Source organism: Mustela putorius, unplaced genomic scaffold (genome assembly GCF_011764305.1).
Source record: "Mustela putorius furo isolate JIRA1106 unplaced genomic scaffold, ASM1176430v1.1 tig00003836_pilon_pilon_pilon, whole genome shotgun sequence".
NCBI classification, from domain to species: domain Eukaryota; kingdom Metazoa; phylum Chordata; class Mammalia; order Carnivora; family Mustelidae; genus Mustela; species Mustela putorius.
Genome location: NW_025421989.1, coordinates 19,312,467 through 19,319,408, shown reverse-complemented (window position 1 = coordinate 19,319,408; position 6,942 = coordinate 19,312,467).

Below are 6,942 nucleotides of genomic sequence, written 5' to 3'. Positions count from 1 at the left end.
GGATATTTGTCATGAATGAAAAAAAAAAAGGCCAAAGACGTATTTTAACTCCTTAAAAAAAATTTTAACTCTGAGAATAATAAAGAAAAAAAGACACTGACCATGGAAAATTCAGACCACAAAAAATGACACACGGCAACGGCAAAACTTTATATATTTGTAGCCTTAAGGTGGGAGTCCCTGGATGCTTACTCCTAGAGGAGAATGAGAATACAAGGGATTTACTTAAGAGGTCATTCATTCCAGAAAGCATCATCAATTAGGGAAGGGGGAAGTAAGACAGGGATGGGGATGAACTAGTAAAGGGTACGTCTTCAAGCAGTTTTCCACCGGAGGTAACTGGGTTTGATCCTCCCCCGCACAGCCCAGGGAACTAAGTAAAACCATGTAGAACACAGCCGAGAGTCATCCCACCAGACGCTATGGAAGCTGGGGTATTTACCCTCCAACTTCATTGGCTTAGAATTGTGGGGAGTTGCAGGTATTTGCACTCAGGAGCCAACTACCATTCTTTTTTTTTTTTTTTTAAGATTTTATTTATTTATTTGACAGACAGAGAACACAAGTAGACAGAGGCAGGCAGAGAGAGAGGAAGGGAAAGCAGGCCCCCTGCTGAGCAGAGAGCCCGATGTGGGACTCGATCCGAGGACCCTGAGATCATGACCTGAGCCAAAGGCAGCGGCTTAACCCACTGAGCCACCCAGGCGCCCCGCCAACTACCATTCTTGAGTACTGAAGGGTGAGCGCTGGGGGGTATTGGTGGGTCACCACTACTCTACTACGTTTATTAGTGATTGAAAACAATTGGAAGAATCACATTTTCTTGACAAAATTTAGGCCCACAGAATCTGCAACACAGGAAACCGGCAGACCTAATTGCCATAAAAGTAAACTCACTTATAAGAGGTTAAAACATAAAAATTTTTATTTGGACAAATTTTAAAACAAATCATTATGACGTTTTTATGAATAAGAATTTTCCAGATGAAAATAATTGCATTCAAATACAAATGAAAGTACTAGAAACATTTTATCTGCCTTATATAGAAAATTGATATCAAGGAATTAAAATGATTTGAGTTTGCTTGGGAAAATATGTTCTTCATAAAATTTCTTCAATGTTGGCATGATTCTGATTAGAATGTTTGTACTAACAAACATGGAGTCACAGTGTCCTCGGGCTCAAAACAAGAAGAGGATCGAAACATCCTGTTCTTGAGCTACTAGAGGCCAAAAAATGAAGAGGTTTTGTGCCAGGGGAAATTGCATGGGTAAATGCAGAGTGGAAAAGCATATGGAATGCTTTGGGAATGATGAATTCCTTACTGACAGAGCTATGGGAGCAGATGTTAAGCAAAAAAAAAAAAATCATATTCATGAATATTCTGAGGATCTGCAGATTTCTTTGTTGAAGGAGGATAAGAGAAAAATTGGATCTTACAGTCTGCCAGTAAAACTCCTCACAACTTTTCATTAAAACGTCCCATGACCTTATAGAAAAATAATAAAAATTCATTAAAATGAGAGATTGACAGACAACATAGTATCAACTTGTGAATAGCCTTGGAAATAATTTTGAGGCAAATAGAGTTAGACTGAGAAAAACAGATGCATATTTCACCTCCTATGGAATACTTCCTCCTATGGAAGGCTTCCCTTCACGAAAGAGAGCATCCGTAGAAAGAACTTTTTTTTTTTTTAAGAGACATTGTTCTTGCTACACCAACTGCGTTCTGGTGTGGAAATTCAGGCCCTTACTAGCCAGAAGACTGGGCATTCATAGCTCTTGATCCCAAGAAGCTATACTGTGAAGCAGGAGGTTTTATTCCTGAGTTTTGCCCTTGCTTCAAACCCATCTGTGTCCTCTGCACCCCCTCTAGTCCCCATCCCCTCTGCCCACTCTAGCCTCCCAGCCCCCCCCCTTCTAGGCTCCCCACTGCCTTTTTACATATTTACACTGAAAGAGAACAGCCCTGTTAATCAAGGAGGCAGGAAGTAAGGGCAGACTGGCTGGGGTATCAAATGTATGTTCCCCCATTATTCACTCACTGTAGGTGACCACAGACGTAGGGAGAACTGTTTCACTTACTGTCATTGGCTTCCAGTACCAAAGACAAAGATGACAAGAGGAAGGTGATAACCACGAGAGCACAAGGAGGTACAATAAGCGAATGCCTGTTAGAAGCTGGAACACGGACAGGAAGCCATGCCCAACAACTATCCCACTTTCCTGCTGTGGATTTATCGAGGAGGTGGAAACACTACCCAAACGCATACAAGCTGGGGTTAAAGGCAACACACACGTTCTGGTGACACACTGAGTCTGGGAGGGTCTTCCCCTGTTCAGGTTTGGTTAAAAGAAAAAACAAATTGGGGTCTACAAACAGAGACTATGGTGTAAAAGAAATAGTTGGAAGACTCAAAGAAAGCAAATACTGGGGCGCCTGGGTGGCTCAGTGGGTTAAGGCCTCTGCCTTCGGCTCAGGTCATGACTCCAGGGTCCTGGGATCGAGCCCCACATCTGGCTCCCTGCTCAGCGGGAAGCCTGCTTCCCTTCCTCTCTCTCTCTGCCTGCCCCTCTGCCTACTTGTGATCTGTCTGTCAAATAAATAAATAAAATATTTTTTTAAAAAAGGAAATACTTCTGGGAAATTACTGGCTTTCAGAGCCAGAAGAAAAAGCCCAAACTATTTGGTATCTTCAAATGATTGCAAATAACCATAACCTCTCTGCACAAGGAGCAAAAGGGCATAGGCAGATGAGCAAAAGTTGAAAAGGTAGTTGATGCAAAGAAGACTGTAAGGAATTTCCTAAGGCAACAACAGAATTAAAATCCATATGCAGTCAGTAAAGAATAGAAAGCCTATATAGGAAATTCACCTGCTGACAAGAAGGACATCCTTGAGATACTTTCCCAGAATGCAGGTGACTCTGACAATTAGTTCTTCACCACGGGCTTCATGATCACCTACTACGTGCCCAGCACTTCTAGGTATTGGATCTACAGGTCCTCACATTATCATCAGACTGAGACAGGCAGCCAGTAAACACTTAAACACAAATTAACATACAACTGCGAACGATGATGTGTGCTACAACTAAAAACTGATCCTAAAATCCTTGCCTGGGAGAAGCTAGTTCTAACTGTGTGGTTAGGGAGCATCTCTCTAAAGAAGGAAGCTAGAGCTGGAGATAGGAAGGATCAGTAAGAGAAAACCAACAAACACAATGTGGGCAGGTGTGTGTAGCCCTGCAACAGGACAGCATGTGGGGCATCAGAAAGACGGAAACAAGACCAGGGTGTCTGGCTGGGGAGAGGGAGGCGAGGAACACGACGGACAAATACTAAGGCCAGATCGCATGAGGCCTCCAGAGGCTGGGTGAGAAATCTGTGTTTTATTCTAAGGAAAATGGGAAGTCATCAAAGGGTTCTAAGTTTAGGCAGCTGATGTGACTTACATTTTCAAAGGTCGTCTGGTCCCTGGAAGGGGGAAGCATGGGATTGGAAAGCTCACCAAAGGGGCCAGGGCAGTGCGAAGGGTGATGACCACTAGGACAAGGGTGATAGCTGACAGTGCAGACAGAGGAGTGAATGGCATGTGGACAAGCTCTGGAGGTATCGACTGACACAACTTGGTGATGAAATGGTTCTATGAGGTAGCGGAGAAGAGATGGCCACCGAAAGACTCCTGGGTCCATCTTGGACACAGGGCATATGATGGTGTCTTTTGCTCCAATGGGAAAGACGGTGGAAGAGCAATTTGGGGAGGGAATGACAGGACCGCAGGTCCAGGCCCATTAGCTCTCAGAAGCTTGTGAGGTGTTCAAGGGTGAAGAGATCAAAAATGTCTGCCAGATACGTCAATCTGGATGAAATGGAGAAGAAAGGTCAGAATTAAAGAGATACATCGGCCAGTCACCTGCCATTACTTAATTATTTTAGCACTTAATATTTTTGAGTACTCAATATTTTTGATAGTACTTAATTATCTTGACTTTATGTCGCTTTTCCTTATGGAAATATTCAAAGATACATGAAAGTAGACTAAATAATATATTGAATCGTTACCCATCACAGTACCCATACTATTTTGCCATGAGAATAGGAATTCCCCTGAGGAGAAAGAGAAAGATCCCAATTCCCACTGCTTACTCCAGTGTGCTCCCTCATCTGAAAAATGAGAATATTCCAACCCACCTCAGGGAGTTCTGGTGACACTAAAAGAGATTAATCATGTCAACAGTATGTGGTAACCAATGTAAGCCATTCATATTTTTATTGTTGAGTGGGTGATATTGATCCAAAACACAGCAAGGTTCCTGGGTGGAAACAGGTTTCTAAACTCAGGAAAAGGTAACCGAAACCACTGAGCTCTTATGGAGAGAAAAGCAAAACAGAAGCTGCTGATACAACTATGGCAAGTTTGGGATTCTCTCAAAGGTGAAGTAAGCCAAGGACACAGCGGGAATCTGACCGAGTGAAATTCAGGTTTCAAGTGTGAGGTGTGCGTGTAAGAACTCAGGTGGCCGGCAATGCGGTCCCCACTCGACGGTGGAGACACGACGTCGAGGAAAATTCACATGAAAATGAAGTGAGAGGTCGAGCCGGAGCCTGGCACGAGGCGGTCTGCCGAGGAGTCTGGGACGCTCTTCGCTGTAAAGAATGGCGCCGTGAGCAGCCACAACCGACGGATTCGTTATACAAGGGCTACAGGGCGGTGAGCCGGGCTCTGGAGCAGAGCTTCTGGAACTTCATGCGCGCACAACCCCCGCCCCCCGACCCCCGCCCCCCGACCCCCGGGGGTGCTGTGAACAGGCTCTTCTGCGGCAGCGGCGGGGCCAGGACGGCCCGAGACTCTGCATTTCCAACCAGCTCCCGGGCCAGGCCTCGGCGCCGAGCAGCGGGGGTTCCCGGGATCCCGGGGCCGCGCGGGGGCTCCTCCCGCGGGCTCGGCTTCCAGCCGGTGGCCCGCAAGCCACGCAGCACACGCACGCAGCCGCCCGCGCTGCCGCTAGAAGGACGGTGGCAGCGGGAAGGGGCGGGAACCCACGGCCTGCGCCGCCGGGCGGGGGGGGGCAGCCGGGGGCTCAGAGTCCTTTATTCCCCCCCGAGCCTCACACGCGGCCCAGGAGGGCTGAGGGAAGGGCAGGGGGGCAACCGCGGGGGAGGGGAGGGGAGGACCGGCCCCCGCGCCCGCGCCCCCCGGGGACCCAACGGAGAGATCGGGGCCGAGGCGGACAGGTACCCGCTGCTCCCAGCCCAGAGAGGCGCTCAGGAAAGAGGGTACTATGATTATAAGTCCTGGCAGAATTAAAAGGTTGGAGTGAGAAAAAATAAATGAAAGAGAGGAGGGGGGCTTGGCCAGCAAATATCGTGGGTCCAAGACAGGGAGGTCTATGAGTTGCCCCACTTTACAGATGATGACAGCAAGGACTGGAGAGGTCAACCAAGTCGCCCAAGGTCACACACCTAGAGCTCTTGACCACTGTGCTATAAGACAACAGAGTCGGTCTGAGTTCAGACTTCTCTGCAACATCAGCTTTCAGAACAAAATGGAGCAACAGCAAGAGTTTTTTAGAGAAAAGGATTGCTAACTGAAGACTTATAAGCTCTGCCAAATCGTCTTTTACAATAATAGCTAACAAATAGTAAGCACACACGGTGTGACAGGAACAGTTCTAAATGCTTTGTATGGACTGACTCATTCACTCTACACCCCCCCCCCCCATTTTACAGATGAGAGAAACCGAGAGTTTAGGTAACTTCTCTAAGAGGTAGGATGGGGCCAAGGCGACTGGATTTTCTGAGCCTTGCTGTGAACTGTTCTTCCAGACTTTCAGGGCTCAAATCCATATCGTCAACACACACTTCCTGAAAAAAATTCAATATACGCCATAATAACGAGAGATAAAAAGGAGTTCAAAAATGAGAAAACTGTGAAAATCACAGTTTTTAAAAGTTTAAATGATGACTCTCTATCTAAATCTTAGATTTTAGTAGCAAAGAAGAGGGAGGATACTAAAAGTAAATTCAACTTGGCCAGATCAGGAGGTACTAAAAGATTACCATTTCATTTAAAAAATTCTGATCATTTAAAAAATACAGGCCACAGAATGCTTTTTATGGTTGTCCTGCTTCAATATTTTATTTAGCAGTTTTCCAAAAACAGCTGGTGCCATAAACTCCTCTAAAGGACAACAAAAAGATTTTTGTCTTTTTTTTTTAAAGGGTAAATAGTAAGAGTGTTTTTGTAATATGAACTCAGATTCACACTTACTTGACATGTTTCAAGCCCCTGCAATTATGTTTACGTTCACATCAAATTATCCCAGCTGTGGGCAGGGGGAGCTTTGAGTTGGCCCCTGAGTCCTTTTGTCATGTCCTAATGTGTCTCATTAGATATATTGCTATCAAAACAAGACCCACAGAATGCCTGAAGGCCATTCATACATACCAGTCCTAAAAGGAGTAAAAGGAGTACATATGCCCTCCAAAGCAATGAAGAAGATAAAAACGAATACTCGTAAGAGAGAAATCATAAAACAAAGGAAATGGCAAAGAAGCATTTAAAAATAGCATAGAAGATGAACCACAGTATATTAAATGCATTCATTATAATGAGAAATATAAATGGAACGTATTCCCTTATTTACAAATAAAATTTCCCAGACTGGGTTTTTAAAAATCAATTCTGTGTTAATTAAAAACAACCCCACAATTGCACAAAAAGATCAATAAAGAGAATGGCAAGAAATACAAGAAGCAGACAGAAATGAAGGAAAACCAAAGATCAAAATGCTTAAGTGAGTAGAATTTGAGACAAGAAAATGAAACAAAATGGCGCTGAAATATGTACAATCAAAATATGAAAGACAGAGGTTCCCTTAATGATATAATTAATGTCTTACCTAATAGCTTCCTGGAAAGAAACATGTAGATGT